The sequence below is a fragment of the Meles meles genome, chromosome 9, assembly GCF_922984935.1.
Source record: "Meles meles chromosome 9, mMelMel3.1 paternal haplotype, whole genome shotgun sequence".
Classification (NCBI taxonomy): Eukaryota; Metazoa; Chordata; class Mammalia; order Carnivora; family Mustelidae; genus Meles; species Meles meles.
This window is the reverse complement of record NC_060074.1, coordinates 76,112,712-76,126,897: the sequence shown is the minus strand read 5'-3', so window position 1 is coordinate 76,126,897 and position 14,186 is coordinate 76,112,712. Positions and strand designations below refer to the sequence as shown.

The 14,186-nt window shown below is 36.8% G+C and overlaps 1 pseudogene; it reads left to right on the top strand.

The window, feature by feature from the left end:
• Nucleotides 1–1,759: 1,759 nt before the first annotated feature.
• On the top strand, nt 1,760–12,018 carry LOC123950431 (annotated as a pseudogene).
• Nucleotides 12,019–14,186: the final 2,168 nt, after the last annotated feature.

The following is a 14,186-nucleotide window of genomic DNA, read 5'->3' as shown; positions in this document are numbered from 1 at the left end:
ATCAATTCTCTCTTTACTGCCCCAAAGGGGAAGATTAACATCGAGAAAGACCCCAGATGGATAATGGGGTGAAAGAAGCCCAGGAGGGGAAGATGGAAAGACGCTCAGGCCTAAAACTATTTTAGACCTTAACCCAGCATAAAAATAATCCCTCAGATCTTGGATATGAGGAAATAAGAATGAAGCACGAGCAGGTGCAGTGGCTGAGATTTCTTTTGTCTTATTCTTGACGTTCTAAGCAAAGTCCTAAGCAACTCAAAGGGCATGTGAGATTTTGACGTTCAGGATTTGCCTTTAACTTACCCAACAAAGGTTCAAGCTTTAAAGTCATGCAAGATCTGGAATTGGTTCCCTCCATTCTTTCCTCCTTGCTTCTTCCTTCCAACATGCACACGATAGTACACTTCCACATACACTTCCTGTGATCATCTTTCACTCCTAACGTAGGTTAGGACTCTGGAGACTAAGGCCAGAGGCCTGGTCTTTCATTCCTTGAGGCCTCTAGATGTAGGACAAACTGTTCTAACAGAGGTTGGGGCTCCAGGAACAGAGTTTTTGTTATTATTTTTTTTAATCTCCGTGATCAATATCACCTCTCTGGTAACTCTGAGTGCAATCAGAAACCCCAAAAGGACACTCCCTCTGGAATTATTGTTTCATTTGGGGCAATAAAACTGTTTATAAAGATTGCTAAGTTTCCGAAGGCTTATGTATCAAACCAGGAAGTCCTACAAGCACTTTGAAGTAAATATTCTATAGAATTTCTGCATTTCCAAGGATTTATTCTGAGTAACTCTGGGGAACAGTATAGGAAGTACAGGGAGTGCTCATTTGGATCATTAAAAGTGATAAATGTCCACCATTACTTGCTGCCATGGGTTGATGCAATCTGAGAAAGTGTCCCAAAATAATAAATGCTGCTATTTAAAAATTAATTAGGTAATACGTAACATTTTTACTTTTATATGTCTTAAGATCCAGAAATTGGTGATGCCCACTTTAATGTCAACAGGGCAGAGTTAGCTGTAGGCAAATTTATGAAAAAGAAAAGTTTTCTTTGGCCCCCTCCAAACATCACTTACTCTCTCCTCTGTCACTTTGTGCAAAACCCTCGGCACTTAAATTCTTCTTAATGCCTCCTGGTGGGACAGATATTCCCATGTAGTGTCCTCTGACTGGCCCAACCTAAGTACAGCCTCATTACTTAGGTCTTTACCTGACAGTAACTTCTAGTCAAAACTTAACTTGTCATATATTCTACTCTTATTAGACTCTTTTTTTTCTTAGCTTAAAAAATTATTTATTACTAGGAAGTTAAAGTCTGTTAAGCATTATTACTCATTGGCTATAGCTGTATTATTAAACACTAATACATTAAAAAGAAATTCATAAGGTCCACAGTATTTTTCCACAAGCCCCTTTGCCAGAGTTAGTGATGAAGCAATCATCTGCAGCACTCCCACTTCAAATGCCGCAAGCAAAGGTTCTGTCATGTTATCAAGGCACAACGCCATGTTAGGGTACACAGTAAAGCCACTATGAAATGATGCCTTGAACTCACTCTCTTCCTCGGTATAAACAGATGGACCATTTTATGGATGGAAATAAAGGATGACAGAAATATGACATTACATCCTCCATTTTTTCTTCTCTTTGGCAAATGCTTGGGGATGCAGCCTTTTGTTTGGGGACATCCTTGACCATAGTTAGCTAAGGGAACAAGAGTACTACCCCCAAAGAAAGAAAGGACCTCATCGGGATGCCCAGACCTAGGTCTTATGGTAATTCCATGGGTTAATCATAAAAGAGATAACTATGCCTCACTCATATGGAAAGACAAGTGGAAAAAAGATTCAGGAAAGAAGGCCCTTTTAGAAACAGAGTGTCTTTGGGGCACCTGGGTGGCTCAGTGGATTAAGCTGCTGCCTTCAGCTCAGGTCATGATCTCAGGGTCCTGGGATCGAGCCCCGCATCGGGCTCTCTGCTCTGCGGGGAGCCTGCTTCCTCCTCTCTCTCTGCCTGCCTCTCTGCATACTTGTGATCTCTCTCTCTGTCAAATAAATAGATAAAATCTTAAAAAAAAAAATAAAAATAGAAACAGAGTGTCTTTGACCAGGTGTGTTTTCATTACCATACACCTTGGGAATATAAGTTTAGCAATAGCGACTAGAAGGTAAGTAGGTTTAATGGAAACAAATACAGTTTCTCAGTAAGTTACTCAGTTTTCCCCACTAAAAATAAATTACATTATTCAGTAATTATTTCTTATTGCTTTCTTGTTTTGTTGCCTCTACACATAATATCTAAGGAAGAAATCAGACTCTCTTTTCACCCCCAGTTAATAAAATGAATTTCTCCTTATTTTTAACATTTGGTAAACTAAAAAAAAATCTTTCTCTTTAGAAAAAATTTAGCCCCCATCCTCAATCACTGGAAATTAGATCATTGGAAATCCAGAGGTCTGGGTCCAAATCCAGAGTAAATAATCTTGACAAAATAAGTTCATACGTGTCAAAACATTCAGACCTTGTCCATGAAGACTTTCTGCCTTGCACCATTTTCCCCACTGAGCACCAGAGGCATAGTGATCTTGGCCTGTGATAAATGAGTGCCTTAAAAATGTGAGATTATAAAAGTTATTAGCTGAATGCTAGGAAAGGAAAGACAATTCAGCAATAGTTGGAGACTTCAATATTCAACTTTTAATAATGGATAGAACACCTATGCAGGTTAACAAGGAAATATAAGAGTGGGACAACACTATAAATCAAATAGACTTAACAGATACCTATATGATACCTATATAACCTATATGTCATCCAACAATGACAGAATATACATTATTCTTAAACACATGAGGAAGACAGGCTGGATCATATGCTAGTCCATAAAACAAATCTCAAAAATTTAAAAGGATAGAAATAATACAAAGTAGGTTTTCCAATCAAAATGGGATGAAAGTAGAACAACAGAAAAAGATTAGGAAAATCCACAGAAATTATTCAATATCTGAATAATCAATGGCTCAATGAAGAAATCAAATAAGAAAACAAAATATCTTGAGATGAAGGAAAATAAAGACACAGCATACAAAACATATGGAATTTAGCTAAAGTAATGCTTAATACAATTTTTATATCTGTAAATGCTTACTATGTAGAAAGAAGAGGGGTGCCTGGGTGGCTCATTCGTTAAGCATCTTCCTTCAGATCAGGTCATGATCCCAGGGTCCTGGGATCCAGCCCTACATTGGGCTCCCTGCTTGGCGGGAAGCCTACTTCTCCCTCTCCTTCTGCCCTGCTTGCATTCCCTCTCTCACTATGTCTCTCTCTGTCAAATAAATAAATAAAATATTTTAAAAAAGAAAGATCTCAAATAATACACCTAAGCTTCCACCTTAAAACACTAGAAAAAGAGCAAATAAAATCTAAAGGAAGCAAAAAGTTAAAATTATTTTATTAATAAAAATTAGAGCAAGAATTAATGAAATAGGGAATACAAAAACAATATTGAAAAATCAATAAAAACAAAATCTAGTTCTTTATAAAGATTGACAATTTTGACAAATCTATAGATAGATCAACCAACAAAAAAATAGAGAAACTCAAAATACTAGAGTCAGAAATAAAATAGAGGCTATTACTACCAAACTTAGAGGGAAAAAAGAGTATTATAAAGGAATACCCTGGGGCGCCTGGGTGGCTCAGTCCATTAAGCATCTGCCTTCAGCTCAGATCATGATTGCAGGGTCCTGAGATCGAGCCCTGCATTGGGCTCCTTGCTCAGCTGTGAGCCTGCTTCTCCCTCTCCCTCCCCCGACTCGTTCTCTCTCTCTCTCTCTCTCCTCACTCCCAAATAAATCAATAAAATCTTTAAAAATAAATAAATAAAGGAATACCATGAACAACTGTATGCCAATAAATTAGATCATATAGATGAATAACAAATTTCTAGGAACACACAAACTACTGAATTGACTCAAGAAGAAATAGACAATCTCAAAAGATCTATAAGTGAAGAGAATGAATTATTAACCAAAACCTACCTAAGGAAAGCCAAGCCCAGATGGCTTCACTAGGGAATTATACCAAAGAATTAATACCAATTCTTCACAAATTCTTCCAAAAGATATAAGAGGAGAGAACACTTCCTAACTCATCACTTTGTATTACTCTGATGCCAAAATCAGACAAAGACATCCAAGGGAAAAAAAAACCTACAGACCAGTATCTCTTATGAATATGGATACCAATATCCCCAACAAAATACTAGCAAATTGAATACTTATACACCATGACCAACTGGGATTTACCCCAGGAATGTGAGGTTAGTTTAACATCTGAAAAATCAATTAATGTAATACATCATATCAATAAAATGAAAAATAAAAATCACATGATTATCTCAATAGACATAAGAAAAGCATTTGAAAAGTCCAGTAACTTTCATGATAAAGACACAAGACAAACAAGGAATACAAGGGAACTTCCTCAACTTGATAAAAGTCATCTTTAAAAAACATACAGTTAATATCATAGTTAAGGGTGAAAAACTAGATACCCTAACCCATAGTTAAGGGTGAAGGACATCTAGTCTTTCTTTTTGCTTGATTAGTAACAAGACAAAAATGGCCTTCTCTCAGCACTTTTGTTCAACATTGTCCTGGAGGTTCAATCCAGGGCAGTTTAGGCCAGAAAAAGAAATAAAATACATCCAGGTTAGAAAAGAGGAAGTTAAAATTATCTCCAATAACAGACTGCATGATTCTATATACATGAAATCATAAGGAATGCACTAAAAAACGATTAAAACTAAAAGAAATGGAAAATAGTATGTAGGTTCCTCAAAAAGTTTAAAATAGAGCTACGCTATGACCCAGCAATTGCACTACTGGGTATTTACCCCAAAGATACAATTGTAGTGACCCAAAGGGGGACCTGCACCCTAATATTTTAGCAGCAACATCCACAATAGCCAAACTATAGAAAGAGCCCACATGTCCATTGATAGATGAATGGATAAAGAAAATGTAGTATATAAATATATATACAATGGAATATTACAGAGCTATTAGAAAAATGAAATCTTGCCATTTGCAATTATGGGAATGGAACTAGATCGTATTATGCTAAGCAAAATAAGTCAATCAGAGAAAGACAATTATATGATCTCACCGATATGTGATATTTAAGAAATAAAACAGAGGATCTATAGGGGAAGGAGGAAAAAATAAAACAAGATGAAACCATAGAGGGAAACAAACATAAGAGACTCTTAATAATAGGAAACAAACTGAAGGTTGCTGGAGGAGAGGAGGTGGAGGCATGGGGTAACTGGTTGATGGACATTAAGGAGGACATGTGAAATAATGAGCACTGGGTGCTATATAATGAGCATTGAGGAATCACAGGCCTATACCTTTGAAACCAATAATACATCACATGTTAATTAATCAAATTTAAATTTACAAATCTTTAAAAAACTGAATTCAGCAAGTTTTCAGGATATAAAGACAATATACAAAAATCAATTATAATGGAAAAAAAAATCCATGATCATGGGTTAGAAGAATTAACATGGCAATATATCCCAAACTGATCTACAAATTCAACACAATGCTTTTGGGAATTTCAGTTAACTTCTTTTTAGAAACTGACAGGCTGATTTTAAAATTTATACGTAATTATATGGGACACAGAATAGACAAAACATTTTTGAAAAAGAGGAACAAAGTAGGAAGACTTATACTTCCTGATTTAAAAACTTACTACAAGGCAATGGTAATCAAAACTGTGTGGTACTTGCAAAAGGATAAACAGATAAATGAATGAAATAGAATTAAGAGTTAAGAAATAAAATCATGTGTCTACCGCCAACTGATTTTTCACAAGGGCACCAAGACCACTTAATAGCTAGATATCAACAAATGGAGCTGGAATTACTGGATAGCCACATGCAAAACATAGGACCTTTGCCCTACACATACACAAAAATTAGCTCAAAATGGATAAACAACATAATTATAAAACTATAAAACTCTTAAAAAGAAAACAAAGGATAAGTCCCCTTGGGTTTGGAGAAGATTATTGGCTATGACATCAAAAGCACAAGCAACAAAAGAAAAATAGATACACTAAATTTCATCAAAATCAGAAATGTCTGTGCTCCCAAGGATACCACTAAAGAAAGTAAAATGCCAACCCACAAGATGGACAAAAAAATAAATAAATTATATATACGATAAGGGACTTGTATCCAAAGTATACATGGGGCACCTGGGTGGCTCCGTTGGTTAAACATCTGCCTTCAGCTCAGGCTATGATCACAGGGTGCTGGGATCAAGCCCCGAACTGGGCTCCCTGCTTAGTAGGAAGCCTGCTTCTCTCTCCCTCTGTCCCCTCACTCATGCTCCCTCTCACTCTCTCTCTCAAATAAATAAATAAAGTCTTTAGAACAAACAAAAAAAAAGTATACAAAGAGCATTTAAAACTCAATACTAGAGAGATAAATAAGCCATTTTTTAAAAAAAGGAGATGAAATATTTAAATAAACATTTCTCCATGTAAAATATACAAGCTCATAAAAAGATGCTCAACATCATTAGTTACCAGAGAAATATAAATTGAAACCATGAAATAGTACTTAATACCTACTAGAACATTAGAATCAAAAGCCAGAGAGTAAGAAGCGTTGACAAGGATGTGGAAAAATCAGAACTCTCATACACTGTTGGTAAGAATGTAAAATGATACAGCCACTTTGGAATAGCAATTCCTCAAACATTTAAATACAGAGTAACTATATGATCCAGTAATTCCATTTCTTACATATACACAAAAGAATTGGAAGTAGTTGTACACAAATACGTAAGCAATGCTGTTCACTATAGGCAAGAGGTAGAAATAACCCACAAGTCCAATTTATGAATTGATAAAATGTGGTATATCCATACAATGGAAATATTATTCAACCATAGAAGTAGCAAACTACTGATATATGCTACAACGTGGATAAATCTTGAACACATTATGCTAAGTAGAAGAATCCAGTAACAAAAGACTACATATTATTCCATTTATATAAAATATCCAGAACTGACAAATCTATAGAGATCAAAAGATTAGTCATTGCCTAGGTCTAAAGAGGGAGTGAAGGGAAACAAGTAGGGAGAGTAATAACTAAAGTGGTGGAGTTTCTTTCTGAGGTGATAAAAATGCTCTAAAATCTACTATTGTGACTGTAACATTTATCTGTGAGTGTACTAAAATCTACTGAACTGCACAATGTAATGGGTGAATTGTATGTAAATGATATTTCAATAAAGATCCTTTTAAAAAAGCATTGTTCTGGGGTGCCTGGATGGCTCAGTGGGTTAAAGCCTCTGCCTTTGGCTCAGGTCATGATCCCAGGGTCCAGGATCAGCCTGCATCAGGCTCTCTGCTCAGCAGGGAGCCTGCTTCCCTTCCTCTCTCTCTCTCTGCCTGCCTTGCTGCCTACTTGTGATCTCTGTCTGTCAAATAAATAAATAAAATCTTTTTAAAAATAAATAAATAGGGGCGCCTGGGTGGCTCAGTGGGTTAAGCTGCTGCCTTCGGCTCAGGTCATGATCTCAGGGTCCTGGGATCGAGTCCTGCATCGGGCTCTCTGCTCAGCAGGGAGCCTGCTTCCCTCTCTCTCTCTCTGCCTGCCTATCTACTTGTGATCTCTCTCTGCCAAATAAATAAATAAAATCTTAAAAAAAAATAAATAAATAAACCATTGTTCTCGCTTGCAAAACAAAAGTTACTGACTCCAAACACAAAAACAAAAAAATAGCGACAAAATAAATGTTATATTTATTTCATATATTGTTTAATACTAATAACAATTTAAGGACCCAGAACAATTTGTAGGTTAGATTGTCTCATTTCAAAATAGTTCTCTAGTAAGCACAATGATTCTTTAGAAATCAGAACTAAACATAATTTCAAAAACAAAACTATAAAAAGCATTTACATCCTGTTCACTGCACACATATTACATTTAATGAGACCTGTGGGTACACTTAAGAATGTTTCATACGATGTAGAGAATGATTTCCAAAAGTTAAGTGTTGCACACTAACAAACACTTAAAATATCCATGTCTTTCACTACAGGCACATGCCCAGACACTGTGTCTGTCAGTAAAAAAACCATTACTAATTTCAATGTCATTCCTCTTGACTCAAAACATTTTGGTAAGGACTCTTAGCTCTAGATTTCTCTTCTGGGTTTTGATTAAATTCTTTATTTGTCATCTTTCAGCACAGCAAGGCTTATGCTTTCAGGTAAGAAATAAGGAAACTGTGAACAGATAAACCACTATAATGTGGATTGAACAGATGAAAGACTACAACCTGGATTGGCTCATTTTCATGCAAATGTCTTTATGAAGATAAAATGGCTTTATGTCAAGAAAGAAGGGTTAAAAGTGCCAATCTATGCATTCCTGAAGTGAAATTGGTATCACACATAAAATTATTCCTCTTGAGATAAAATTGTAGCTAGTAAGTATTTTAAATTTGGCCAATGATCAAGATAGAAAGCTTAGGGACACTTTGGAGACAGATTATCCTACGTTTGGATCCCTTGTCTTTCATTTATTGGCTGGATAATCTTGAGGCAGTTGGCCAAATTCAATTCTCTTACTCACATAAAAGAGGATAATAAATTATGCATACATCATAGCATTATAAGGAAAAAACAACTATGTCTAGCAAAAGTAGGCATTCAAAAAACTTTCTACCTTACTATTCTGGAATCTCAGTTAAAATAGCAGTATCCATAATGGCACCATTGGCCATTCAAGAAATGTTACTAATAGGGGCGCCTGGGTGGCTCAGTGGGTTAAAGCCTCTGCCTTCAGCTCCGGTCATGATCCTAGGGTCCAGGGATTGAGCCCTGCATCCGGCTCTCTGCTCAGCAGGGAGCCTGCTTCCTCCTCTCTCTGCCTGCCCCTCTGCCTGCTTGTGATCTCTGTCAAATAAATAAATAAAATCTTAAAAAAAAAAAGGTTACTAATAATCCCTAATAACTGAAAAGATTTATTCTCTATTTGTTCGAAATACCAGAGATAGATCAGACACTACTGGAAGACTACAAATATACCCTCTCCCTACTGCCTCATACTCTCTAACCTTTCATAATATCTAATGAAATAGTTCCAATATTGCTTACTATGAAAACTGAGCAGTACAGACTCCAGAAGAAACCATGAAGAAAACCTCCAGAAGAGGGCAATCAAAAATAAACAGGCAATAAGCCCTCAAGTTTACGAACAGTAGAATAACTCTGGCCATTTCTTCCTCTCTGGTATGGCACTGCATCTCAGACTGCCTTATATCACAGGGGTGTTGTAAAGACTCTAAAGACCTAAAAGAAACTCATGATTATGGGCACCAAATGCCTAATGAATGAATGAATGAAGCATAAAAGAACTAAAGGAATGGAAGGAACAAACTAAAGATGAAGTTATCTTCAGCTGTAGAATAGAGGAAAAACAACTTTGGTAAGATCAAGAATATATGTTAAGTAGAATAGTTAAGAGAAGCCTTCTAAATGTCTCTAAATATCAGATGTGATTTTATTCCTTTCAACTTGCATTTCTTTTTTATTCCTCACTTTCCTTCACAAATTAACACTTGTCAAATTATACTGTACCTATAACAGAAGGGCACAGACATAGTGATAGAAATTTTCTAATGGGGTAAGGTGCAGAAGATAGACTCTGACCTTTTCATTTGCCTTTTCCAGACCCTTTCAAAGTTAACTTTAAAAGAACTCGTGTCTCCTATCCCCCTAACCCCCATGTTGCATCTCCATGTCCTCATATCAGGGAGATCATATGATAGTTGTCTTTCTCCGATTGACTTATTTCACTAAGCATGATACCCTCTAGTTCCATCCACGTCATTGCAAATGGCAAGATTTCATTTCTTTTGATGGCTGCATAGTATTCCATTGTGTATATATACCACATCTTCTTGATCCATTCATCTGTTGATGGACATCTAGGTTCTTTCCATAGTTTGGCTATTGTAGACATTGCTGCTATAAACATTCGTGTACACGTGCCCCTTTGGATCACTGCGTTTGTATCTTTAGGGTAAATACCCAGTAGTGCAATTGCTGGGTCATAGGGTAGTTCTATTTTCAACATTTTGAGGAACCTCCATGCTGTTTTCCAAAGTGGTTGCACCAGCTTGCATTCCCACCAACAGTGGAGAAGGGTTCCCCTCTCTCCGCATCCTCGCCAGCATCTGTCATTTCCTGACTTGTTTATTTTAGCCATTCTGACTGGTGTGAGGTGATATCTCATTGTGGTTTTGATTTGTATTTCCCTGATGCCGAGTGACGTGGAGCACTTTTTCATTTGTCTGTTGGCCATCTGGATGTCTTCTTTGCAGAAACGTCTGTTCATGTCCTCTGCCCATTACTTGATTAATGGAGGATTTGGGAGGGAGACAAACCATAAATGACTCTTAATCTCACAAAACAAACTGGGGGTTGCTGGGGGGAGGTGGGATTGGGAGAGGGGGAGGGGGCTATGGACATTGGGGAGGGGAGGCGAACCATAAGAGACTATGGACTCTGAAAAACAACCTGAGGGTTTTGAAGGGTCAGGGGTGGGAGGTTGGGGGAACAGGTGGTGGGTGATGGGGAGGGCACGTTTTGCATGGAGCACTGGGTGTTGTGCAAAAAGAATGAATACTGTTACGCTGAAAAAATTAATAAAAAGGGAAAAAAAAAGAAAAAAAAATAAAATAAAAAAACTTAAAAAAAAAAAAACAAACTGGGGGGAGGTAGGGTTGGGAAAAGGGGAGGGGGTTATGGACATTGGGGAGGGTATGTGCTATCGTGAGTGCTGTGAAGTGTGTAAACCTGGCGATTCACAGACCTGTACCCCTGGGGATAAAAATACATTATATGTTTATAAAAAAAAAATTGGAAAGGGAGGCAAACCATAAGAGACTATGGACTCTGAAAAACAACATGAGGGTTTTGAAGGATCGGGGGTGGGAGGTTGGGGGAACAGGTGGTGGGTAATAGGGAGGGCACGTATTGCATGGAGCACTGGATGTTGTGCAAAAACAATGAATACTGTTACGCTGAAAAAAATAAATAAATTTAAAAAAAAAAAGAACTGGTGTCAGGAAGAGCTGGGGGTTCATTTAGTTAAGTCCATTTCTAAAGCAATTTGGAAATGAACCACATGGAGGAGAAAGGAATTTGCTTGTTTGTGTTTATATTTTCCCTCCTTCAGAATAAGACTATATACTTCCTACTACTGGAGGAAGGAAACAGATAATTTTGAAGGCATCTTTATAGATTTATGAAATGAACTATGGTATATCCTTAATCAATACGGCAGAATCTACACAGAGTTCAAAAACCACATCACATTTTCAGTTTTAAAAATTGTGATTAAAAAAGTACCTAACATAAAATTTACCATCTTGGAGAATATGGCCAGATGGCTCGGTTTGAGCAGGTTTTCCTTGCCACTGGGTTCTGTAGAATGCACTGACAGTCTCTTGCCTGCTGTTCACAGTGGCTGCTTCTGATACCCCAGTGAAAAAACTGGAGAAGCATGACTCAGGCCAAGCTTTTGAGTTAATTCTCAGCCCTCTACCAAAAGAATTCATCCCAGAATTCCCCATTTCCCCTCCAAAGAAGAAGGATCTTTCCCTAGAGGAAATTCGGAAGAAATCAGAAACTGCAGAAGAAAAACACAAGTCCCATAAAGCGGAGGTCTTGAAGCAGCTTGCTGAGAAATGACAGCATGAGAAAAAAGTGCTTCAAAAAGCAACAGAAGAAAAGAACAACTTCCGTAAAATGGCAGAAGAAAAACTGACTCACAAAATGGAAGCCAACATAGAGAATCGGAGGTATAAAAGGCTGCCAAACTGGAGCACTTGTGAGAGAAGGACATTACATTGAAGAAGTGTGGGCAAACAAAGAATCCAAAGATCCTACTGATAAAACTGACACTGACTAATTTGTTCTGAGAACCGACTTTCTCCCCTTCCCTTTCCCAAATATCCAAAGACTATACTGACCAGCGTCATTTTACATTTGCCTTCCTCACAAATATTCTAGAAGCTGGTGTAGGACTGTATCGGTAGATCTAGACAGTATGATGTTGTTTTATGGGCTAAAGGGGAAAAACTGAATGTTGCATTTTTTCTAAATGTAGTTACTTTAGAAAGTAGAAACTACTTTTCTAAAAGTAGTTACTTTAGAAACTAACTACTTTCTTATTTCTAAAGTAACTACTTTTCTTGTCACATCTCTTTTCTACTCAGTATACTTGGAATCCTGGGTTAGTGGCTAATACCGGACTAGCTCTGTGAAAACATGTTTGATGTTTGTGAAAAGAATATATAGGGGCTTCTTTTAAACTGTTAGATGCTGAATATCTGTTCATTTTAAACCCCAATCTATCCAGATCTTACCAGATGTACTTGAATGATTAATAAAACTACATGGTACTATTAAAAAAAATAATTCATCATCTTAACCATTTTTAAATACACAGTTCAGTAGTTTAAAGTATTTGCATATTGTTGTAAAACAGGTATCTAGAACTTTTTCATCTTGCAAAACTGACACTCTATAGCTATTAAATAACTCCTATTTCCTCCACCCTAGCCCCTGATGATCCCCACTCTCCTTTCTGTTTCTATGAATTCTATTATTTTAGATACCTCATATAGTGCTCGCTTCGGCAGCACATATACTAGATACCTCATATAAAAGGAACCGATTGTATTTGTCTTTTTGTGACTGGCTTATCCCACTTAACATAATGTCCTTAAGGTCTGTCATGTTGGGGCGCCTGGGTGGCTCAGTGGGTTAAACCTCTGTCTTCGGCTCAGGTCATGATCCCAGGTCCTGGGATCGAGCCCCACATCGGGCTCTCTGCTCGCCAGGGAGCCTGCTTCCTGCTCTCTCTCTGCCTGCCTCTCTGCCTACTTGTGATCTCCATCTGTCAAATAAATAAATAAATAATCTTTAAAAAAAAAAAAAAAAAAAAAAAGGTCTGTCATGTTGTAGCATGTGAAAAACTGTAAAAAGGATCCCCTTGCTTTTTAAGGCTGAATAATGTTCCATTGTGTGTATATACCACATTTTGTTTATCCATTCGTCTGTTGACAAACATTTGGGTTGCTTCTACTCTCAGGTACTGTGAATAGTTCTGCTATGAACATGGAAATGTAAATATCTCTTGAGTATCTGCTTTGAATTCTTTTGGATATACAGCCAAAAGTAGGATTATTGGATCATATGGTAATTCTGTTTTTAACTTTTGAGTAACTGCCATACTGTTTTCCATAGCAGTTGCATTGTTTTAAAATCCCATAGTGTACAAGGGTTCCAATTTCTCCACATATTCAACCAATATTAATTACTCCCTGTGTTATTTTTAATAGTAGGCATGTTAATGAGTACAAGGTAAAAAGTCATTGTGGTTTTGATTTGCATTTTTCAAATAATTACTAATGTTGACCATCTTTTCAAATGCTTGTTGGTCATTTGTATTTCTTCTTTAGAAAATGTCTATTCAAGGCCTTTGCTTATTTTTAATCAGGTTATTTTTTGTCTTTGTTGAGTTGTAGCAATTCTTTACTTATTCTGGATATATTAATCACTTATCACATATGTAATTTGCAAATATTTTCTCCCATTCTGTAGCTTGCCATTTCACTCGGTTGATTGAGCCCGATACCCAAAAGTTTTTCAGCTTAATGTAGTCATATTTTTTCCATTTTGCTTGTGTTTTCTGTGTTTTTGATGTCATATTCCAAGAAAACACTATCAAATTCTACATGATGAATTTTTCCCTCTTTGTTTTCTTGTAGGAGTTTTATAGTCTTAGATCTTTAAGATGTCTTTAATCTAGTTTAATTTTTTATATGGTAAAAGATATGGGGCCAACTGAACTCTTTTGTGTAAATATACCCAGTTTTACCAAAAATATGCGTGGAGGAGTTCCCCCCCCCCCAAACACACACACACTGGGTAGTCTTGGCATGCTTTGCAAAGAACATTTGACAATATAGGTAAGGATTTATTTCTGGGCTCTCTATTCCATTGATGTAGTTGACGGTCTTTATACAAATGCTACACTGATTTGATTAGTGGCTCTGTGATATGTTTTAAGGA